The following is a 24,554-nucleotide window of genomic DNA, read 5'->3' on the forward strand; positions in this document are numbered from 1 at the left end:
CCAAAGCAGATCTGGAAAGTGAATGGTAGTTAAGTAGGGAAAAGGAGTCACGACAGAAGATCATGACAATGTCAACGGAACTAATTTGAACTTGTTACTCACCATGCTTCACCTTCAATTTAGAATGAATGTTCAGCAGCTGGAAGTACTAATTTTATACTAAAATGGCAGTACCTGAGGCTCAACAAATGAGGTTTTCAACTGTCATATAGAAGAGGTGCAAAATGATATATTATAAAATTATTTTTACTACTTGCTTTAAGATTTTAATTTGGACCTCCAAATATGAAAGATCAATTATCAATGAATAGACAATCCCTTGAACTTATTTATACTAATTAGACTTGTACAATGATAATTAAAAGTAATCAAAACTAAGGCATCTCCTTGGTTTATTTTCAGTATAAAAAATGAATTTTATCTACAAACCCAGTTTCACTATCATTGAATTATTATAATACAAAGATTTGTAAAATTGAATTAAAAACAAAGGTCCAAACTAAATAACCTTATTAGAGTTTATTAAATATGATGTTACATTTGAAAACTATTTCTCAAAATAGAAATCTTTTCTTTCCTGTCAGGTGACCCCATATATATTCCTTATTCCTTGAATAGTGTCCCAAATTAAAAAGCAAGATTAAACTGCAGAGCAAATGCAAATAAATATCTTCTGTCTTTTAGGATACCTCTATCGATACAGTCCAGTGTCTCCACTACCCCATTAAGAATTTTGTTTCTTTGCAGCAGGGTAATATAGATTCTTTTTCTAGGTAGGATTCCTGACATTCCTTCTGCCTCTTCCAAAAACAGAAAATGTCCATTTAAAAGTAGTTCAGCATGGACTTCTTAACAACATAAGGTGGATAAGGTATGATCTAATTATAAGTTAATTTTTCTCTTTTAATCTATGCTTTGTGAACTTTATCTACTTTGAATCCATGCTATCAGAACAGTACTTGAAACCTCAGGGATCTTGGTAAGATGGGGGTAGAAAAGGAGAATTTCTAATTTAAATACTGTCAATTCAGTTTTCAGTAGAAAAAAATCAAAAGAATGTTACTGTTCTGTGTTTTCTTTTTTAAAGAGTGGCCATGTTAAGAGGAAAAAAAGAAATAACTGATTTGGCTGGTATTTAAAGGTTCTCACAGTTAATACATTCCAGAAGCAAACCAGTGGCCAATTAGAAGTTTAAATATTGAAGTAAATAGACTTGAGGCCCAGTTTGCTCATCTTTAAAGGTCTTAAAAAGTTCAAAAATATCAGAAAATCGCAGAATCTGAAAAAGAAGAATACTGCCCTTTATGTTAATGGCATCAAATTTGGAGCCCCTTGTAAACAGAAAGATAGAAAGACAAAAGTATCACATTCATTAGAATCAACAGTCAGCCAAGAGGCAGAGAGATAAAGGAGAAGCTGCTCAGGACAGCAAAGAGGGTCTCCCTTCCCAGCTAAATGGGGAACTTTTAAGTGTGAAAGTCTAAGGTGGACTTCATTTATACCTCTATCCATTGCTTCCTTTTCCCTAGAGGGGAATACTTGACCATTTTCCATCTCATCATTCCTGTTTTGATGTTTCCTACTAGTATGATCTGCAAAAAATCCTGTCATTCATGCCTCTCTGTTCCCTCATCAGTAAAATGAAGGTTGAGACTTATTGGCCTCCAAGGACCTTTATTTTCAAGTGACTTAGCCAAGGTCACACAGCTAGGTAATTATTAAGTATCTGAGACTGGATTTGAACTCAGGTCCTCCTGACTCCAGGACTGGTGCTCTATTCACTGTGCCACCTAGCTGCCCCCAAGGTCCCTTCTTCCTCTGGCCCCATGATCCCTTTCTCCTCAGGACTTAAGCCATACTTTAAAGACTCTCAGATATGATCCTTCTAAATGATTTGGCAGTCCTTTTGAACTGATACTTAAGTATTTTATTATTAAAGCTTATCATCTATCATTATTATTAAATTATTATTAAAATAACATTAAACTCCCATTTTATTTCTCTTTCAGATTTCAAAGTCTTTTTTTCATCTTCTCTATGATATTGTAGAATGGAATAACATTTAACAGATGCCACTACTATTCATCTCAAAGAAATTCTTCTAAAAGTTCATTTCACAAGAGTTTAAAAGGAAATGGAGTATGAATCTATGATTTGATTTATAAATGAAACTCCAAGATTAATAAACTCCCTTTACTATGCAGGTCAGCAAATTCTGTGCAATATATGGTTTAAGAAAGCTCCCAAGAGCACTGAAAGATTAAGTGACCTATGCAGGGTCATACCTGGATAGGTCAGTATATAGGGGGTCCCAAAAGGCTTAGTGAAGCTTTTAAGCACTTTAGAATAGAGGCAACTAGATGACTCAGTGGATAGACTTCTGGAACTAGAGTCAGGAAAATCTGAGTTCAAATGCAGACTCAGACACCCACTAGCTGTATTACCCCTAAGCAAGTCACTTAACCTTTTTTGGCCTTAATCCACTAGAGAATGAAAGGGAAAACCACTCCAGTTCTTTGCCAAGAAAACCTCATGGACAGCACAAGATGGGGTCCATGGGGTCATGAAAAGTTGGACATAAGAAAACAACTTAAAACTGCTCTAAGATTTTGGTGATATCCTGGATATTAGAAACAAAACCTGAACCTAGATCTTTCTGTTTTTGAAATGGCTCTCTACCCACAATGCCTCTCTTTTAAAAGGAAAGCACGGGGGGGAGTTAAATATTTTGTTCTGTAGAAGACTTGAGCTTCTACAGCCAAAAAGTTTGTAACCCTTTAGCTAACTTCTCTAAGCAAAAAAGTGACAAACTTTCTAAACTAGGTTTGGTGTCATTGCATACTAGGAGAACATTATGGTTTGGGGACCCTACTCAAAGCCTTTATGACTTGGTAGGACTTGAAAGAGGTGGTTCTCTCCTGGTAGAGCTTTTTAGTATTAGAGATAAAACTTTAAAGTATCTTCAGGACTAGCATTTAGGGGTGTTTTTTTTGTTTTTAATAGTAAATCTTTTTTTGGTCACATTATTTTTTTTGCATTTTTCCCCTAATTTTTTTAAAAGTTCCAACTAGGGTGGGGTAGCTAGATTCAGGAGGACCTGAGTTCAAATCTGATCTCGGACACTTATTGATTACCTAGCTGTGTGACCTTGGGAAAATCACTTAACTCCATTACCCTACAAAAACAAAAACAAAACACAAACAAAAAAGTTCCAAATGTAACTTGAGAATGTAAATGTATAAAGACCATATAGATAGAAGTCTAGAAAAAGGAATCCTAATTAGAAATCCACTTTAATATAATCTTGCTATTTCTTTCTCTGTCCAATGGGATAATAAAACCCACCCAGCCTAGCCTAGTCTAGCCAAGTCCATTCTATTTGGTCCTTGCCTATCCTAGTGTAGCCTACCATTTCTCAGTCCGGTGTAGGCCAGCCTGGCCAAACCCAACCAGAATGATGACAAAATGATAATAACTGTGAAAGCTGTTAAGTTTAAAGGTATTATGTAAATGTGAAGCATTGTTATAAAAAATAACAACCATCCCACTTCCTTGAGTAACTATTTAATAAGTATAATACCGACTGCCTATCATAAATGTTAAGAATACCCTATTTGAATCACTTGAATTAATAGTAAGTTAATAGCTTTAAACAATGGAAATGTATTTTTATTCCTCTGAAGAAACTGATTTAAAAGAAGAAAAAAATAACTTTCTAGATTAATGTAACTCTCTGATAAGTTCAAGAATTTTAACACAAGCAACTTTGGAAGAAAAGTTAAAAATAAAATGTGTCATAGCTTTTGTAATTAGTGTCACTCCTGTGACATTTCAATAGCTCCAGTTGGATCCAATAGGATCAGTTGTACTAAAAATTGGTCAAAAGCCCCTGATCATATGTCTGAAACTTATTTGAGCAGACTAGACTTTTTTCAATTTGTGGAAATGAAACAATTATTTTTATTGCCATTTGGTAACTATTTAATTATTCAACTGATCAATCACTAAGCTTGTTAAGAGTTACACAAAGATAAAAATTAAACTGAGGGCAAATGACATGTTCACAGATAAGTAAATACAAGATAAAACACACACATGAATATATGCAGAGGGCGATGCTAACAACAGGTGAAATCAAGAAAGGCCTCTTCTTTAGTAATATAAATATTGTTTTCCAAGTTTATACAATAGTTTCTACCAATCATTGTTGCAAGGTTTTGAATTTTACAATTTTTCCCCTCCCTCCCTCCAACAGAAGGTAGTCTGATATTCTTTACATTTGTTTCCATGATATGCATATATCAAAATGGAGTGTGTTGAGAGAAAAACATGTCCTTAAAGAAGAAAATATTAGACATAGCAAAATAATGTAATACGTAAGACAACTTTTTTTTAAGAATTGAAGAGAATATCTTTGGTCTTCATCTAAACTCCACAATCCTTTCTCTGGATACAGATAGTATTCTCCATCACAAATAACCTAAAATTGTCCCTGATTATTGCACAGGAGAGGGCAAGTCCATCAAGGTTGATCATCAGCCCCATGTTGCTGTTAGAATGTATAGTGTTCTTCTGGTTCTGCTCATCTCACTCAGCATCAGTTCATGCAAATCCTTCCAGGCTTCTCTGAAATCCCATCCTTCCTGGTTTCTAATAGAACAATAGTGTTCCATCACATACATATACCACAATTTGTTCAGTCATTCCCCAACTGATGGATACCCCTCGATTTCCAATTCTTTGCCACCACGAACAGAGCTGCTTTAAATACTTTTGTACAAGTGGTGTTTTTATCCTTTTTCATGATCTCTTCAGGATAAAGACCTAGTAGTGGTATTGCTGGATCAAAGGGTATGCACATTTTTATTGCCCTTTTGACATAATTCCAAATTGCTCTACAGAAAGGTTGGATCAGTTCACAGCTCCACCAACAATGCATTAGTGTCCCAGAATTCACGCACACCCTCCAACATTGATCATTATCCTTTCTGGTCATATTGGGCAAACTGAGAGGTGTGACGTGGTACCTCAGAGATGTTTTAATTTGCAAAAGAAAGGCCTCTTGAAAAAAGTGACCTTTAAGATTATTTCAAGAGATATAAAGAAGAGCAATCTGACTGATATCTTATTGTCTGAGCTTGCTATCCATTAAACTTTAGGATTCTTCCTTTAAGGATATGATTTCTCTCTCATCACATTCAATTTGGATCAATGTATACCATGGAAACAATATAAAGACTAACAGATTGCCTTCTGTGAGGGGTGGGGGGAGGGAAGTAAGTTTAGGGGAAAACTTGTAAAACTCAAAATTAATAAAATCTTTTAAAAAATAAAAAATAAAAATGAAAGAAGAGCAATCTGGGCAGAGGCTAGAATATAATGTCTGTGTTGTAAAAAGAGCAAGCAGCAAGTCGGCCAGTGTGGTTAGAGCATTGAATAATTGAGGGTGTAGTGTGTAATAAGTCTGAAAAATCTGGCTGAAGTCACATTAAGAAGGGCTTTAAATGCTAAACAAAGAAGTTTATATTTTAGTCTAGAGGAAATGAGCCACCAATAAAGTTTCCTATGCAGAGATGAGACATGAGCTTTAGGAGTATCAATTGGGTAGCTGAATAAAGGACGGATTAGAGAGGTCAATCTTTGTTCTCAGTCTATCTGATCTTAAATTAAATATAAAATCTGAAAAGATCAATTTTTGTATTTACAAAAGAAAGTTCTCAACACTTTAAGGGTAGGTTCCTGTTTCTGTACATAATTATGGGTACAATATAGTACAACATAAAATTCAGCAGTAAAAGAAATTATTTAATCATTTTAGTCTAGTTTCTAATGCATAGGTTGTCTTATATAGTGTTGGCTCTGCCACCAATATTTGTATACCCTGTACTTTGCATAGTTTTTAACATTTAACAAGAACTTACTGCTTTTTCATTCATTCATAAGGAAATTTATCATCATTGAGAGTCCTTCAACTTTGGTACTCACACTCATTCAATATCCTCAATTGCCTCTGATTGGAGGGCTGGGACAACTGTATTAGACTGGTTATGGACTATATTATCCCCTTCCAGAGGAAGAAAAACAAAATAAAACAAAACACAGGAAAAAAACACCCCTACCGAATCTGATGAACACTTTATAAAATGTATCTCTTATGTATCTCTTTCCCTTAATCCTAATTCCTCATGCCAAAAACTACTAATTTGTAAATATGTTTAACAAAATACATATGTAAAATGCTAACCTGACCTTCCTCTTGAGGGGGTAGGGTGGGAAGGGAGGTGGAGGTAAATTTTGTAACTTGTATTCATGTACAAATGGATGGAATTTTTTTAAAAAATAAATTAAAAGTTTAAGAAAGAAAGAAAGAAAGAAAGAAAGAAAGAAAGAAAGAAAGAAAGAAAGAAAGAAAGAAAGAAAGAAAGAAAGAAAGAAGGGCAGGCAGCAATGGGGCTTGGATTAACCAAGCCACATGGTAAGACCCATGGAGCTCTTCGTGGATTAACAAAGAGCCAGAGAAAGCCTCATTCTTCTGGATGGGAGCCCAGAAGAAGCAAGAGATATAGAAGGGGGTGGCACTTCCTGTTACATACCCCTCTATGATAGTTTGGACAGACAATGGTGCTTTGGTCCTACACCTTGGAGCCAGGTAACCTCCAATGGCAAACCATGTACTAGTCCTTCCTGTCCTTTCATCATGTGTTGAGTTCCTTTCCAGACTCCCTTAACATTCCCCAGGCAAGCATTGAAGGGGTGGGAGACAAGACAAGTTCTCCCTTTGTACACCAAGGTCTCCATTTATTTACCTAAACACAAGTTCTTAAATATCCTTCCCAGTCTCTAATCTACTCCCACTCCCATGGCACTTAGCAAAATAAGACTCTGGTGCTCAAGGACACCAGGCGATGATAGTTTACAGTGCTCCCACGCACAACAGTCCCTAACAATCATGTCACTTCCTGCCTGTCAGCATCCAGGCAGGGACAAGATACAAGTAATAGTGTCCAAGGGAGGCAGAATCTCAAAACCCATTTAACAGATTTTGTTTCTGCTACATTCACAATTCTCTACATCCACTACACCACCACCACCACCACCACCACCATTGCCATCATCAACATGCCCCCACCACTTATTACTATCAAGTATCTCCCTAGTTCTCTACTCATAAAAATTATAGTTCATGAGTCCCAACTGATGAACCAGCCTTCTAGAGCTCATCCAATTAGTAACTAGCTCAAAGGCATTTATTTATTGAGATGGCATAGTATGTACAACAGAAACAAAACTCTAAACCAAGCACTGTCCCACAAATACATACAGCATTAGAGGAATCTCCCCTAAGGAACAAGCAGGAACAGGGTCATTATTGTACTTCTAAGCAGTTAACTCAGTTGGACTCCCTGTGTCTGCTCCTCTCAGAAGCTTGACTTCTAGGTGTTAATTCTTTTTTTTTAACTTTTAACTTTATTTATTTATTTTGAATTTTACAATTTTGCTCTAATCTCACTTCCCCCCCACCCCTACACAGAAGGCAATCTGTTAGTCTTTACATTGTTTCCATGGTATACATTGATCTAAATTGAATGTAATGAGAGATAGCAAAATTACATAAGATGATGTTGGGTTTTTTTTTAATTTGTTCAAATTTTACGATTCTTTCTCTGGATACAGATGGTATTCTCCATCACAGATACCCTAAAATTGTTCCTAATTGTTGCACTGATGGAATGAGCAAGTCCATTAAGGTTGATCAACCCCCCCCACCATGTTGCTGTTAGGGTGTACAATGTTCTTCTGGTTCTGCTCATCTTGTTCAGCATCAGTTCATACAAATCCTTTCAGGCTTCCCTGAATTCCTATCCCTCCTGGTTTCTAATATTTTTGTACAAGTGATGTTTTTACCCTTTTTCATAATCTCTTCAGAGTATAGATCCAGTAGTGGTATTGCTGGATCAATACCATTGATCACCTTTTTGTTGCTTTGGGCATAATTCCAAATTGCTCTCCAGAAAGGTAGGCTGCGTTCACAGCTCCTCCAACAATGTATTAGCATTCTGGGTGTTAATTCTAACTCCCAGAAATGCTTCTCTCTTGACTCTCCTACAAATTACAAAATTTCTTCTGTCTTGACTAACTTCCCAGAGAGAATGCCCTATCTGTAGAAGTAGCTAACCTTTTAAAAGACTGCCAGCGGTATAGCTGATCCATCCACTAGATAATGGCTAGTGATCCTATTGTTCCACCAAAAGGATGGAGGAAGTTTTCCAATCCCTCTTACTTCTAATGCTGGTCATCTTTTAGTCATTTCCTACCCATCCTGTAGATAGCTTGTCTGTACATATTTGTTTACCATCTTTCTCACTCCTCCCCCATTATACTATGAGTTCCTTGAGGACGGATATTATATTTTTACTCCCAGCATTAAGCACATAGTAGACATTTAATAAAATTATGCACTAGCTGGCTGATTTGTTCCTTTAAGAACACTTGACTGTTTTTACTTCCCTTTTACATCCTATAATTTCACCAAATGGCCTGGGGAAACTTCAACTGACCTGGGCCCCTTAACCAATTCCCCCCAATCCCCATTTTCCACACTTGCTTCTCTAAACTTTATGAGCTAATTAAATAAAAAGTTGTCATTTCTTAAGATATTCAGTTCTCATATTCAACAAAAGTATTTTATAATGCTTTGAAGCTGGTATGATAGGTTATATTCTAGCTTAAAACATGTTTATCACTGGTTCCATTCCATTTTTCTGGAATCTTAGCGAAATTGCTAAATTTAATTCTAATGTAATACTTCTAAGACTGCTTCTTCCTTTCTCTGTATAAGAAAAGGCTAACTTTTTTGAGAAGCAAGGTTAGGAGGTGACTAATAGGAGCAGGGAAGTTCCTAGAGAAATCATAATGCACATACTCTGGTATCTCAACTTCCTATTCTTGGCTCCCAACCTTAGGAAAGGTAAGCCCAATCAGAAAACAATCACAGCTTCTCCTATTATATTGTCAACTGATACTAGAAATTCTCACCTTTACCCAGGCTCAAATTAAACATTTTTTAAAGTGGTTTTTAAACCCTTCAGATGAAGCCAAATATATGAATACATATTAATAGCAGTGGTCTAAGTAAAAATTATTCACTGTGGGACGCATGATTATACCACCATTAAATGGGACAGTGGGACCAGGAAATCACAGAATTATATTCTCTTGAAGGACTCTTTTTTCAATCTCTCCATCACACCTATACATATATCCAGCAATTTTTACCACTTATTAATAGTGATCTATCTAAATGTTGTCAAAAGAAGGAGCAATGCCTTTCTCTGAAGTATAGGTCTCAATAGTAAAATTCCTCCTCTAAATCCCCAGCTAAAGGGGTATTGACATATAATTCTGACTGAAGAGCTAGAGGGTGAAGCACAAACTCTTCCCAAAGACTTTTATAAAAGGCAAGAATTGGCTTCTTAGCTCATTTCACTTTGCATCTGGTACTCTGTATGGTTTCAACTCTTTGGAACAAGATACTCCAGAGTTAGGTACCCCCCAGACATTCTGCCCTTCCCACCTTTTCCTTCCTCCTTTTGTGTGTTGTCTCCCTCTTTTGGATTATAAACTCCTTGAGATCGGGTACTTTATTTTTAAAAACTATATCCCTAGAGCTTAGCACAGTGCTTCATTTTTGCAAGCAATTAACAAATGTTAATTGGATTGTATTGTTCTATTAAAATGGCAGTGTCTTCATGAGAAGCAAAGTATCTGACACACACACACACACACACACACACACACACAGACAATTTTCTAAGATGAAGATCAAGAGAATATCATGGAATATCACTGTGAAGGTATCTCAGAAGCTACCTGATTCAACTCCTTCTGAAATGGGAATCTTCTCTACAATGCATTCCAACAAGTATTTAATCAAGCTTTTGTTGGAAAACCTCAAGCTGTGGTTTTCTATTCCTATTCCTCTTGAGATAGTCCATCCCATTTCTTAAGAACTCTCAACATGAAACCTACATCTGTTGCTTTGCACCTTCTATTTATTACTTCTTCCTCTACCCTTTGGGGCCAAAATTCATCTTCAAGATAATCGATCTTCAAATACTGAAGACAAATTAGCAGGCTTCACCAGCTCTTGATCCCCTAAGTCCAAAGAATCTCTGTGTGATAGCATCTGAAAGGTAGAACTTGAAATTGTGTTCATTGGGGAAAAGGGACTTCCCATTTAGGTAAAAGAATGTGTTGAATTATGCTGCTTAAATTCAATGAAAAGCAGAGCTGCCAGATAAGGTTTTGTTTTTATCAAATTTCCACAGAGCAAAGATAAAAGTACAAGCATCACAAAGTAGATTTGTGGATCTACCAAAAGAAAATGGGGTTTGCAAACCTATTTATTTGTTATCATCCTATGCCCCATTCTGAATGTTTTTCTTAATAAAGTCTGAAAAGAAAAATGTTATTCTACATTTGAGTACTCAATTATAGTTTCCATTTGAACACACAAACCAAATACACTGCTACTTGAGCTTAAGGGGAGGGGGGTAATAAAAACATTTGACAAACTGACAGAAATATGTTACCTCCTGCAGAGCAATAGTGCTGTTGAAACAAATCAGACTTATTCTTGTTTTTATTAATGTTTAATCATTTACAGAACATATTTCATTTGCAATGAAAATACTTGTTCATCAAGTTGAAAGATGTGTGATAATTGCTTTTCAAGCATTCTGTATTTACTGGATCAAAGCATGGGACAGAAGAAGGACCATGGAAATTCAACAACTACTTCAAAACTTTGGTGCCACCATTGATTTCTAAAATGATGGAAAAAAGGAACATTTTAAAATAGAAAAGCTGAGTTTGTATTTTCATATTCACTTAATAATATTTGAATATAATATAAAAGTAAACCAAAGCTTTTGCTTATAATATTTTTCAACCAAGCAACTTTCTGCAGGGGGCATTCATTTTACAAAGCTTAATGTTAATGTTTAATTTGGTTGTATTTTAAATGGACATGGTGGCTCCTGCTGACTATTTTCATCATTGCTATTGCCCCTGGGTACAACCACTAAATTTTAGTGTCACCTCCATAAAAACCAAAGGAGTTAAGTTTCCTTTTTCCAGAAGTTCCACAGAGATCTCTTGTGCTTAGAAAGAAGGTGATGAATTTCTGCATTAATTCACACTTGTACAAAGCATTCAGCTTATTGGACTAGGCAATAGTTTTTTTTTGGGGGGGGGGGTTTCCCTCCCAAAGGTGAATTATACAAATTCCATGGTTTTAAGGTTTAAAATTGTTTTAAATGAATATCAAATAGTTAAGTACATTTTTCTTTGAAATGAACACTATGAAAATTACCAAATGTAATCTTAAGATCCTTGATTTTGAAGAAATCATTCAGGTTTAGGAATCCCACTTCAATGAAAAATTATCAAAATTATCAAAATTGATAGATTTCTCTCCACTCCCAGACAAACAAACCAAAAAAACCCTGCTAGCCCAAAGCAGAATGCTTCTCACCTTCATAAGCAGAGAAATAGACTAGGTTTAAAGTGACAAAGAGGTGGGATCGACATGGTGGCACGAAAATAGGAGGTTCCCTGAGCTTTTCCCAGTTTCCCCTCTGAAACAACTTAAAATGAAGCCTCTAAACAGACTCTGGGTTATAGAACCATGCAATTTTTCAGATCAAGACATCTTGGAGGGCACTTCAGGAAAGGTCCATCTCACTTGGGTAAACGGGAAGGACAGCCCAGGAAGGGAACAGGGGAATCCAGTAGGAGGCTCTGAGACATAGTATAGATCAATAACTGAGGTCTCTGGGTCCTAGCTTAGCAAGTCAACAGTTCAGGAGGCCAGTAATGAAGGCCCCAGCACAGAAGGCTTCCTGCGAGCCCTGGAACCCTGGTGCAACAGGCAGTCCAGGCATAGGAAATGGCTGATGCAAGGATCCTGAGGTGGAAGATGGAGACCAGTTTGATAGAAACACAGAATGCACAAGGGAAAGCAATGTGCAATTAGTCTCAAAAGGTACTCTGGCTCAGTGGAAGACTAGAAAGAATTGAATAGGAATACAGAAGGGATAGGGACAACATGGATGGCTACCAAGAGCAGGTAGCATGGACTATGGAAAGGGTGGCTTGCTGTGGACAGCTTTTAACTCAGAATCAAAGGGATGATAAGTTGAACCATGGGGCAACTAAATTGTGATAACCAAGGTTCTCAAAGTTAGATTGATGCTCTTCAATTCAAGAAAGGCCTGAGGAGGTCCAAAATAATAGAGAAGTTATCCCAAATATGAACACACACAGGAAAGTATAAAGTTCAGTGACATAATGTAGCTCACTGACCCATTAAAATGGAACAATCTATGGTATAAATCTCTTCATTCCCAGTCTCCTTGGAATGATAGGGATGGTAGAGCATTTGTTCAAAGCTCAGCTCTCAAATCTACTAGGAAATATCTTTTAACTCCTGAATTAGATCAAAGAAATATAAGAAGCATGCGCATGTAGAGAAATTATTTGCAATGAAGAGAATAATTATTCACCATGAACCAGGGTTCTGATATTTGGGTTTTCAGAGTCACTCTAGAAATGTAGTTTTGTTCTCGTCCCCAAAAAATCATTACAATATTCCAGTGACAAATAATTTATTTTGATTTCTAGATATTTAACACCATTGATGATCTATATGAATTCAATCAACCAACTTTCTTTAAAAATACAGTTTGTTCTCTTCATTCAGAATATCAAGGTATAATAGTATATTATCCACAAAGCAAAGAAAGGCCACAAGAGGTAATACATCTTGAATTGCCATGTACCTCATTTATAGAATTGACCCTGAGATATCTTTTTTTTTTACACTTCAGTGATCATTTTATTGACCTTTTAATAGAAAACAGGACTTTATTTGCCAGGAAGGATGATGCCATTGTACTTCTGTTAGAACCAGCGCATGGCTTCCTCTTTGCCAATTCTGTGTTTGGCCCCAATGCAGCCTGTCCTACACTTCTTGTCTGCAATGCTGAACCCGAGTCTGCCCAGCACCACATAGAAGACCAAGCCGTAGATACCAATGCTTGGGTCGTATTTAATCCCCAGATCAATGTGCTCTTGGATCCCAAAGCCAAAGTTGCCAGTATCTGAGAAGTTATTTTTCCTTAACTCATATTCTCACACCTTCAGTCCCTTCTCCAGAATCTCTTCAGCTTTGGCCCCACAGACTGTGCAGTGAACTGCAATCTTCTCGTTTCTCCTGATTCCAAAAGACCTGACAGTATAGCGAGCTTTGGAGAATACTGGGGTTTGTCCTGTAAGCTGCTCCAACACTTTGGCTGCTCTGGTCAGCCTGTCCCCACTCTCCCCAACACAGATGTTGAAGCAGAGCTTTCAGATTCTCAATTCCCGCATGGGGTTTTCCTTTTCACTTTGATCTTGTGCCATGGTGGATAACTGGAAGAGAGAGAATGGTGCTTCCCACCCGAGGCCTTATGACCCTGAGACATCTTGCCTGTATTTTCACTTCTATAGACCTTTAAATTCTTCTTTTCTATATCTTATTCATATTTGTTAAAAATAATTTAACATTACAGTCTTGAACTTTTGAGAGAGATTAGCAAAATAATGTCACCTTATATTGCCATTTTAATACTGGAGAGAAAGGGTGTTATATTTTCATAAGCTACAATCCAGAAATTGTTTTTAAAAAGTGAAAGAAAAACACAAGGAATCAACAAAACATTATGACCATAGACAGCTCATTAAACATGGAAATGGAGGGCTGCACTGAATTTAGACTAACTAAAAGTAGAGTTTCTCAGTTTGATTTCTCCACTCCTCTTTGGAGACTAAGATTTATTAAGAACTTTAAGCTCCATAACTTTAGTTATGGTTATTATTTACTAAAAACCAACATTAAATATTAACCTTATTTACTGAGAACTTTTACGAAGCATATATTGTGTGCCAGCTCTGTACTAAGTGCTGGGATACAAAAAGAGAGGCAAAAGACAGTCCCTTCCCTCCAGGAGCTTAGGATCTAACTGGAGAAATGAGAGGCAAATAATATATGGAGAAAAAATTATATGGAATTAATTATCAGAGAAAAGGTGATAGAATTAAGAGGTTTCCAGACTTAGAAGAGCCAGGAGCTACATTACCCTTTGGCAATACATACACTCTAAGTTTAAGCCCATTTTACCATAGACTCTGTATAATTGTGGGAAAATGTATCCCAAATGTTTAGGGTGGCTGCCTTTGTTTTAACTTCCCTGTCATCTCTATTAATTATCCCTTTCTAAGTGCTAATTAAGTATGGCTAATAACAAATGGAAGTACATAAATCATAATGTTAGAACCCATAGTCCTTCAGAGTTGCCCCTAGAAATTTTGGAAAAAATAGTCAGCTGTCCTTTGGGTACTTGACCTACTAGTGTGAAGGAAAACTGGGAAAGCATATCAGAAGGGGTATAACCAAAGTCACCACCATTTGCTTCCAATCAAAGTTCTCCTCTATTCTGGGTCACATAATGTGGCCTCATAGCTCTTCCTTTCCCTTTTATGTCCCTAAAGTAAGCATGTGACTACTAAGATTTTCAAAACTTTTTAAAAATTACTAACAAAAACAGGGCAACTAGGTGGTGCAGTGTTATAAAGCACCAGATCTGGAGTTCAAATCTAACCTCAGGCACTTACTATGTGACTCTGAACAATTCACTTAATCCAGTTTGCCTCAGTTTTTCCATCTGTAAAATGAGCTGGAGAAGGAAATGGCAAACCACTCCAGTATCTTTGCCAAGAAAACCACAAATGAAATTCTAAAGATTCAAACATGAATGAACAATAATGACAACAAAAATAGAAAAACTGAGCAAATATTAGTTATGAAGACTTTAAAGACTTTGTGAGACTTTAAGAATTCCTTTAAGTAACAGTACTATGTTTAGTATAGTTACACAAGCAGTGCCTATATCAGATTGCTTTCTGTCAGGGATGGGGGGTGGGAAGGAAAAGAGGAAGGGAGGAAGGGAGAAAAATATAAAACTCAAAATCTTGCAAAGAAAAATAATTGATGAAAATTACCATTGCATGTAGTTAGAAAAGCAAATAAATAAAAATATTTAAATTGTAAAAAAAAAGGTCATAGTAAAGGTTATTCTTGGCATGGAAAGGGAATTAAGACCTCCTTCTTCACCATATTATACATACATTTTTTTCTTGAATGTCCCAATATATCATTCTGATGCAGGAGTTATGGACATAGGGAACATTGTAATTGAAAACAAATTTTGTAAGCTTTTACTCTCCTAAATTTTGTCTAGTAAGGGAATGTTATCTATGCCTGTGATGTAAACTGATTCCATTGGTTCCAAAGTTAACTGTAAATTTGTAACTTTTCCTCATTTCTACCTCCCCCAGTTTCCAGCCTTTTACCTGATTTCAGTCACATAAAGGAGGGCAGATTTCCCCTTTGCCCATATTCTCCTGATAATTCTATACACAGAGAATGGGAAAGACTATAAAGTCTAGCCTGGACTCCCCTTAAGGTGGGCAGACTCACTCAGATCTCAGCCCAGTCAATTCTCCTTGGCTGTCTCTCTGTCTCTGTCTCTGTCTCTCTGTCTCTGTGTCTCTCTGTGTCTCTGTCTCTCTCTGTCTCTCACTCACTCACTCACACCTTGCCTAGCTTTTTGTTATTCCCTTGCCCTCAGGCAGTTTAGAAACAACTTTCTGCTTCTCCAGGACTAGAAAAAATTTTTAATCTGCATACTTTGCAGGCTTGTACAATAAAACCTGAGCAGTTTTAAAATTCCAGGACAATAGGTTTAAGTGGCTTGCCCAAGGCCACAAGGCTAGGTAATTACTAAGTGTCTGAGGTCAAATTTGAACCCAGGTACTGCTGACTCCAAGGCCAGTATTCTATCCACTGTGCCACCTAGCTGCCCCTTGTATGTGAATTCTTTCACCTTCAAGACTTCTCAATCTTAGATTGGCAACATTAATCTCCTCCCTCCCTCTCTTATCCCCCCCCCAAACAATTCTACCTTTTAATGGGATTGGTGCTCTTGGGCCCGTTGACTTTCACTCTTTGGATAAAGACAATGCTACACAAATGCTAAACTGTACTGTACTGAATGCTTCATAGAAGCAACTGTACTGTACTGAATGCTTCATAGAAAAAACAAAACTATTCATCAATCTTTTTCTTCATTCTTTAAAGCAGACTACCTTAAAAATCACAAATGCTAGGGAAGAGTTTGTAGTGTGGAGTTCAATGAAGGAAGAGCTCTGGAGGGAGTGAAGGAAAGCGGATATTGTCAAGACCTACATGGTAATTGGGGGGAGTCTATGGAAGAAAACTGCTGTGAGGAGCCCCTACAACTCTATCTATCCTGTCCCGGCAGACCCTGTCCTATGCCAATCCTGGATAAGCAAATGAAAGAAGTGAGAAGTAGGAAGGCCTAGGAGTGAAGGGAGAAGTAGTCAAAAAAAAAAAACAACAAGTAAAGGAACAGTTTACATTATTACCTAGATAGATTAGTCATTTGCATGAAATAGCTGTATGTGAATTGGGAGTGGGGGAAAAAAATCAAAGAAAGTTACAGGTATTATGATAGAGGAAGGGGGAAGGAGGAAGAGAAGAGAGAGTGTCAGATCAAATATATAATCTGTTACGGAGGTCTTTCACATTTGCATTGTCTCTCAAATATACCCCTTTCTCTCTTCTTATACAGTCACCACTCTAGTGCAAGCCTTCATTATCTTACACTTAAACACTGCAAAAATCCACTGGTGGGTCCACTTGACTCAAGACTTTCAGTACTCCAATATATGCTGCATTCAGTTACCAAAGTGATTTTTCTAAAGTTCAGGTCCAATCATGTCACTCCTCTACTCAATAAATTCCAGTAGCTTCCTATTGCCTCCAGTAACGATACAAACTGTTCTTTGTTTGGCCTTCAAAATTCTTCATAATCCAGCTCCCTTCTTACCCTTCCAATTTTCTTACATTTTTACTAACCAACTGGAACTCTTCAATCAAGTGCCATTGGCCTCCTGATTGTTCCACAAACAAGATGCTCCATGTCTTGCCTTCGTGCATTCTCTCTGACTGTCCCTCAAACTTGGAATGCTCTCCCTCCTCTGCTCTGACTACTGAACTCCCTGGCTTCCTTTAACTTTGAACTAACATCCTTCCCTCTCCTGCCCCAATCTCTCTTAATTCCAGTGCCTTCTCTTTATCAATTAACTCCTATTTCTCCTGTACGTAGTTTGTTTTGTATATATTCGTTTACATGTTATTTCCCCCATTGGATTATAAGCCCCTTGAGGACAGACACTGGCTTTTGCCTCTTTTTGGATTCTTAGTGCTTTGTATAGTGCCTGGCAAGTATTAGGTCCTTAATAAATGTATATTTGTAAATAGATAGATAGATAGATAGATAGAGAGATAGAGAGAGAGAGAGAGAGAGAGAGATATGATGGAAAGATAAATACATACATACCTTCATGGATACATAGATACATACACAGACAGATTTAAAGGACAAGAAACTGACCTATGTTGTAAATCCACAGTAAAAACAATTGCAAATGTCTTGTTTAACCAAATATCTAGCTGGTACACTTATCCTACATTAAGATTATGAATCAATACTGTGTCTTTCAACTAGACTGTTGGTATATATAAGCCAAATGTCAAAATAGCTTACTTTTAAATGTATTCATTCACTTATTTAACAAATACTTATTTAGTAGCTTCTATGGACAAAGGCCCTAGAATTGCTTCCTAGATTAAATTATTAAAAGTATAATTGTGAGTAAGATTATCATAAGGGACAGAAAACCTGTCTCAAGCAGAAAGACCTGAGTTCATGACCACTTCTGACAGAGACTGACTGTGTGACCTTGAATAAATCATTTATTTTGTTTCAGGACACTCTATAAATTTCAGAGCTCCTTTAAACCAATAAAATCACAGATGGACCAAAAAAGAAAGAACAACAATAACCTGATGAATATAATCATCAAATCAAATTCATATAAATTTTAAGACTGCTTTTTACTTACAAATAGAATGAAATAATGTAATTTTATACCACAAAAGTTGTCAAATATGACTATAATAAATTTAACATGCTAGTGTATTTTTTCTTATTTTCTAATTGTGCCTTCCAACAACAACAAAAAAACATTGGGGATCTTGACTTAAAATTCAGAAAAGAAACATTCATGAGGCAAAGGAAAGTATGCAAATATAATTTAAACACCACCAGAGTAACTCCACCAAAATGAGGATAGACTTCAAAAATAGATATAAAAATTAAATATCTCATCGGAAAGGTAAATATTAGTGAATATTTTACTTGAATTATAGGCGTGTATATTTAAGTCTGGTAATAGTGAAAACACTTTATAAAAATGTTTCAAAGTCACTAATACCACAGAATGTCTACTGTTGTTTCCCACTCCACCCCCAAGTCCCTACCAAAAAAAAATTTACAAATATTATCCTAAAACAGAAAGACTGTATATAGACTCTATATCTTTTTTAGGTCTATGGATTTGTCATTCCTTCCACATTACTTTATGCTATCACTATCTAAAACAAATTAATGGTATCAGTATTCTGGGCTCATTGTTTGGAAAATTTTAGTCACTTTAGAAAGGAATTTTGAAATCTTTTCAGCAGGGCCTACACAAGGTAGCATGTTCTTTCTCTTCTGTGTTATCTGTCCACATAGAGAAGGTAACAATAAATAATAAATAGAGGCTAGGCTAAGTGAAACTCAGTCATGAAGCTTTCATCTGGGAAAAAAATCCCTACTGTAAAGAAAATTATGAGACCATACTGAAACATAAGGAGAAAACTTGCTCATATTGTAAGAAAACCACATATAAGGGTTTTTTTCTTGCATAAATGTTGGTTTACCATCAGGAATCCATTTCTCACTTTCTTGAATAGACTGACAAAGCTGATCTGTGAGCTAAACCAAACATCAATTCAAGGAATTCCTAAGGAATCTCTTTGTGCTCAAATCAACTACTAGAGGGCATTGCATAATATAGAAAAGAGTGTGTTATTGTAGGAGGCTTCCATAATCCATCATATTCTATTTACCAGTTACTCTGATAGCACAAAAGGAGTGGAGATTAACTCTCTGCCCTTAATGGGAGATTCCACAGCAATACTGGGTTGCCCCATCTTCACCATGGGCAGAATTGCTACTCATTGATGAGTATCCTGGGACCAGAGACTCCCAGAGTGTCTTGGATCTGTCATGGGAATTATAGCTAGCAGGGAACAAGAATTGGAAAGATGGAAAGTGGTTCTGGAGAACAGCTTTGTAGAGAAAGCCACAGAGAATAAGTAGTAGGGAGCTGCTGTAAGTGCCAGAAGTATGGTGCTGCCAAAGTTTTTGTGATAATTTGGTTCCTGTGCCATAAAACCCAGTTCAGGATGATCTAGCCTGCAGGGTAACTCCAAAAAGCCTGGAGTTCCCTAGAGTGGCAGTACTTTTTCCTAGCATCTTTCCCTACACGCCTCTTGTATCTCCCCTCCTGATGTGTTGCTGTTATGGGAGGCAAGAATAGTAGTACCTAGAAGAAATGCATGTGGGTGGTAACCATTTAGAAATGGGCACCAAGAATGATTTAAGTCCATTATGGCCTTGTCATAATGCTTCAGTAAAATGCCTTTGCTTTGAATTCATAGTCTCCAGGTTTGGTCTGGTAAATGAAGCACTGGTGAAGGTTCAGGAAGTAGAGAATTTGAAAGCTGAATACCCCAACAGTATCACGAATTCATGGGTATCCATAATACCATAATCATACTCCATAATATCATAGTCATAATCCAAAATAAGGAGCCCTGGGTGCTACATAAATAATAATAACTCACATTTCTATAGCAGGTTACAAAGCACCTAATTCACAATAATCCTGTGTGGTTTTAATATAATGCAAGCATTATTATATCCATTATGCAGATGAGTAAATAAGCTCAGTTTATCCATTCACATAGCTATAAAATGTCAGAACTGGGACTCAAACCCAGATCTTCTGAATCTTAACACACTGCTCTTTCCATTAAATCATACTGACTCTCAGAAAAGGATACTGGAAGGTCTTCCACTCTCACTATAGTTCTCCTCATTTTAACAAGAGGACCCTAGGTCCTTTGTGGCCATGAAAAAGGAGTACAAGTTTTGGAAATCCTTGTCTAACTGCAAAGGCTATAAGCACTGACCAGTCACAGACTTTCAACTTAGAACCAGATAAATAAAAAGGGCAGAGGGCCTCATTACCATTGGATTGATCAATAGTTTTAGCCAAAACAACTTATGAAAACTGTCTACTGAGATAAAAAGGAATTGTGGTCTATATTAATAAAAGGATTAACCATATCAACAAAATCACATATTGTTTTCAAGTAATGAAGAAATGACCCTCCCCCATTACCCTTATCTGCATCTTATGGCTTGAGGTACTTTACTTTGGAAGGCTAGATCATGAACAAAGGGCTCAACTTGCATTCATTTGAGGAGACTGTAAAATTTGTGTTTGTAGTTTGGCTCCAGCTGCTGTGCAAAATGAAATGGAGTTCTAGAAAATGGAGAAATGATTAAACCAAAACCTATGCAACTGACATGAGACAAGCATGAAAACCAAATCATTTTGATGATTAGCCAATGCTAAAAAATATACATCTCTTAAGTGGAAAAAAACATTTCAGTGCTGAAATTTCTGATATAATTATATCACAATATATGTCACAAATATATGGGATAAGTTCTCACTTTACCATTCATTTAGAAACATTAAGAAGACATTCAACCAATCTGGAAGTTGAATTACCCAAATAAGGAAGCTTAACTAGATGATTACTTTTGAAAGGGTCCCTTCTATGATCCTATGAAATCAAGGAAATACTTTAAAAATATCAAACTTTAAGATTTTTTTTTAAATCTTAATACTTTTAGCCTTTGTCTCAATGTTTAGAATTGTATACATACAATCCATAAAATACTTGACTGAAACTATGAACTATTTCCAGTCAATAATAGCATGTATCACATACTTTTTGAATTGTCCAGACACTGAGAAATAGACAAAGTTTAGAAAAGAGATATTCCCTGCATTAATCTCTGCTCCCAGTCTAACTGGGATATAAGACACCACAACAATCATTCCACTATAAATTTTACTGTACATAAAATTACATGATAAGGATATGGAGGAACATTACACAACAAAATGCTATGTGAAATATGAGGAAGAAGGTAGATATCATTCAGGGGAAACAGGAAGGGCTTCACAGAGGAGATAGAGGATATAGCATTTAAGTAGGATTCTAATCAATAAAGATGGGAAGGAAAGGAATTATAGATATAGAGAACAACTGAGTGAAGACAAGAAAGAAAAAAGAGCACTGGATTTTTTTAGGGATGGAGAATTGTACTTTGTCTAGAGCATGGAGCATGTGAAGGAAGCTGCTAAGAAGGAAGATGGAAAAAATAATGCTACCAGGTGTGGAAGGCCCTAAATACCAGGCAAAGGTATATACATTTTCAAACATTAAAGAGTAGGAAAACAGACTTTTGAGCAGAAGGTGAGATAATCAGATCTATGCTTAAGCAAGAGTATGATGTCAATAGTACTAAGACTGAATTGGAAAGGAGAAGTGAGAGAAAGTATAAGAACTTGAAATATTATCCAGAGGAGGTAACATTACTACATAGCTTAGGCACATGATACTAACAGTCTGTATGAGGGTGGCAATGGTGGTAATAAAAATAGGAGTTACATGATAGACCATGCAAGTCTGGAGCTCAGAAGAATAATTAGGAATAGACATTATAGTCTTCATAGAGATGGCAGCTAATGTCAAAGAAGTAAATTAGGTACCAAAGGAAAGAGGGAAAAGAAGAGAAGAGAAAGAAGAGGTAGAGAGAAGAGGGGAAAAAAAGAGGCAAGGAGAGGGAGATTCTTTGGGAATACCACCATTAAATGATCCAGATGAGGATGAGAGACCTATTGAGAACACAGAAGGTACAATTAAAAGAGGTGAGAGAAACAAAAGTGTGTGATATTTCTGAAGCAGATATATTCAATAAGAGGTAGTTGTCAACAATATCAAAAGTTATACGCTAGTCAAGGAGAACAGAACATTTGGCAACTATTAGGTCACAGGGACTTTGGAATTATATTAAGAGCTCAAGAAGATAGATATCCTCTGAGGTAGATATCTACCTCTGAGATTCAAAGATCTTAAGATCATACAGAGTGTTTTCCATGAGTGATGTAGCTAGAAGCATTATTCAATTGAGGAATGAATAAAGAGAGATTACAACTATGCAGACAACTTTTTTGAAGAAATGTAACAGTCAGTAAAAGGGAGAAAAGAAATGGGGCAACAATGCTTGTCAGGGTCCAGTCAATCAACAGCATTACCAGCATTACTCTAGAAAATAAATTAGACTCAACTTACAGGAATTTGGGAAATTCTGAGCCCAATCAAATCCAGGCCCTGGCTGAACTTAGACCTAATTTAGGATTGCCTCCCAAGACTGATGAATTCATATTATTTGGGGCAAATAAGAAAAAGCTACTACTTTAACTGACTCAGAGTCCAGGAAAATATAGCCTCTTTAAAATCCAAATGGACCACTTTAGGACAGGACTTCCCAGAAAGACCTGAGCTGCCCAACTATTAAAATGTTACACTTGAGAGTAGCAAGGCTATACTGGCTTGATTCATGCCTCAAAGAATTTCCATCTGTCAATTTTCCTGGCCTTGAACATAATCTGTTAATAGGTCATGTCTATCTTACTATTCACCTGCCTTAGTTTATACCTATGACCTTCCCTTCCAGACATGTTTCACCTGAGAGACTCCCTGATTTCCTTACCAATTTCATTTCTGCCTTAATTTCCTAATTGACCTTTCAGGTACTCTCAGTTCATGCATATCAGTTCACATATCTTGTTCTCAGATCCAGGGTCCATCAGACCAACCCACTTCCATAATCTCTCCTCTCTTCCCCTGATACAACACCACCACTGCTATCATGGTAGTACTTAGCCAGCTTTGATAATCTATAGATTCGATAAAATAGCTAAATGTACTGAAAATAAGGAAGTTAAATTTCTTTAATTTGAGGGAACCCTTTAACCCTCAAATGAGATAATTAAGAAAATAAATAAAAAGAACTATTCCAAAACCTTGGTCATGGTGGGGAAGTAAACGGGTTCCTGAAATCTCTACCCACAGAGCTTGTAGTCAGGCAGGTTCTACAAAGAAAGTAAGTACAATCCAGGCAACAAGCTGAGTTAGTTCTTTGAAGATTGACATTATGAAGTATAGAGATTGTATGATGAACTTCACAAGATCCTACATGTTAACATATATTTTGATAACTGCTGACTACAATATAAAGGTAAACAAAAGGAAGAAGGAAAAGGATATTTTAAAATATGACTTGGGTTCATGAAACAAAAAAGTCTTAAAAGTCTGCAGACTACTCAAAAGCCTCATGCCAATATGCCATGAAGACTTTCTACAAGAAGAGAACTGAAAGCTATCAGATATGCTAAGTACCAAAATATACTACCCCCTTTCTCTCTCTCTCTCTCTCTCTCTCTCTCTCTCTCTCTCTCTCTCTCTCTCTCTCTCTCTCCCCCACTTTCTCTCTTATATCTTTTTATATCCCTTATATAATATATAATTGAGTATATCTTAACAGAGGGAAACAACTGACCATTAAAATCAAAATCAGCATTAATTGAATTTCATTCTATTCAACAAACATTCATTAAGCATCTTCTTTGTAGAAGTCATGGAACTCAAGCTAAGGATAAAAACAACATTGACAACAAAAAAACAGGTTTTCCTCTCAAGGAGTTTATATTATACTGATATGATACTAAGTGATCATCAAATTAAAAGAAAATGTAAAAATGAGAACATACAGCATACAAATTCAATGACCTTGAACCACCCCAGTTGTGGGAATGCTAAAAAAAAAGTGAGAGAAATGAAAAAGGGTAAAGACATTTGTTCTGTATCACCATTTCCTGCAAAGGTTTTACAGATGTGAGGTAGTTACCATAAGGAGAATGACAAGAGAACTCAGAAACCTACTTAGAGAGTGAATACTGGCCTTCATTTCAAGTCAAGAGTCATGATAGCCAAAGACAATACTTGTTTAAGGTATAAACAAATCTGTAAAATATTGTAGAGGAGGACTAGCTAGGTGGCCAAGTGGATAGAGCTCTGGCCCTGGAGCCAGGAGGACTTCATTCACTTAATAATTACTTAGCTGTGTGACTTTGGGAAAGTCACTTAACCCCACCGCCTTATTAAAAAAAACTACTATGGAGGACAAACAATGATTATCAGCAAGACTGCTCAAAAAACATCAAAACAGAAGCAGAGCTGAGAATATTACATTGTTTAGCATGAAGCCACCTAAGTTGTTTCATCACATAACCTTGGAATCATTCCACTATAAATGAAACTGTTAAGAGAAAAA

General features: G+C 36.5%; 1 protein-coding gene and 1 pseudogene across 7 annotated transcripts in view; both read right to left on the reverse strand.

Annotated features, from left to right (window-relative positions):
* FSIP1 (fibrous sheath interacting protein 1) overlaps positions 1-24,554 on the reverse strand; it is a 322,107-nt gene that overhangs the window by 89,147 nt on the left and 208,406 nt on the right. The window lies entirely within an intron of this gene.
* Positions 12,872-13,898, reverse strand: LOC141522019 (large ribosomal subunit protein uL5-like; annotated as a pseudogene).

Source organism: Macrotis lagotis, chromosome 4 (genome assembly GCF_037893015.1).
Source record: "Macrotis lagotis isolate mMagLag1 chromosome 4, bilby.v1.9.chrom.fasta, whole genome shotgun sequence".
In the NCBI taxonomy this organism is placed as follows: Eukaryota; Metazoa; Chordata; class Mammalia; order Peramelemorphia; family Peramelidae; genus Macrotis; species Macrotis lagotis.